At 44.6% G+C, this 1204-nt stretch overlaps 1 pseudogene; it reads right to left on the bottom strand.

The window, feature by feature from the left end:
* Positions 1-924, bottom strand: part of LOC105992129 — a 2109-nt pseudogene extending 1185 nt beyond the window's left edge.
* Positions 925-1204: the final 280 nt, after the last annotated feature.

Genomic DNA, 1204 nt, shown 5'->3' with positions numbered 1-1204 from the left:
GTGTGTGTGTGTGTGTGTGTGTGTGTGTGTGTGTGTGTGTGTGTGTGTGTGTGTAGCTGGATAGGCTAGTTAATTCACACTATTCCTTAATTAAAACAATTGCTCTCCAGAAGTAATGTCTTTAACTGGAAACTTGAAATTTCAGAATGTTTCACTATTGTTGTTTGTCTCACAATTTTTTTGTTCCCCTTCCCTTCTTTAGTTCAGATAAATGTATTTACAATACGCAAGGTATCAAAATTGAATGCAGTGACAACAGTGGATAAAACATAAGGGGAAAAACACAAAAGAAAAAAGAAATCATGAAGTACATTGAGAACAACACAAAGAAAAACCTCTTGTGTACATGTCTTAGAGTTCATTTCATTTAACATCTTTGATATGATCACATGTACGTAGCTATTGAGCTACTCTGCTCATCTGCTTAGATTATCCTAGATGTAGAAAGTTTGTCTTAAGCTACTTCCTTTGCATAGCAGAGAAAGTCTGGATGTTATCTCTGTTTCTGGTGACATGGGTAACCCAAAGAACTATGGTCCTTCTGTATATGCCAAAGGAGAAGAGGACCAATTTTTGATAAACAGATGTGATGCTACATTGTGTACCAAGCACTAACATTAACTTTGTTAATAATTACCAAAAGAGTCAATGGCTTAGTAATTGTTATTAGGCCTATATTCAAGATACAAAAACAAAGATGGCGGAGAAGAAGCTGGAATCTGAACAAGCTCTTGCATAGAAAGCAGTTTTAGAGTTCCAGTGAACAGTCCTAAGCCAGAGAATCACACCAAGTGTGCCCTCACAGGACAGGGAGTTAGAAAAGAGAGGGAAGCCAAGGCAAAAAGACACATCTGAGCGCTCACCAGCAGCCGCCGCGGCTGCGGCGGCACGGTCGCAAGCAGCGGAGACCGCAGCCGGGGCCATACCTGAGTGCTCACACAGAGAGTCCGGGATGAAGGAGCCAGACGCAGCGGGCGAGCGGATTCTACTCAACAACAGCAAGAACCAACAAAGAGCGGACATCTTCATCCTGCAGTGTGCAGACCAGAGACGACCCAGGATCCAAGACTCGGCTTGAGTAGAAGCCCAACACCCTCACTCCTTCTCAGGGAGCAGAGGAGGGAAGGCCACCCCTCCCCCCCCCCAGCACCGGTGATCTCCATCTTGGATACCGACAAAGCTCGGAGGAGCTGCCAGCTCCAAC

Source organism: Dipodomys ordii, unplaced genomic scaffold (assembly GCF_000151885.1).
Source record: "Dipodomys ordii isolate 6190 unplaced genomic scaffold, Dord_2.0 Scaffold80, whole genome shotgun sequence".
NCBI lineage: Eukaryota > Metazoa > Chordata > Mammalia > Rodentia > Heteromyidae > Dipodomys > Dipodomys ordii.
This window is presented reverse-complemented; position numbering and strand designations above follow the sequence as displayed.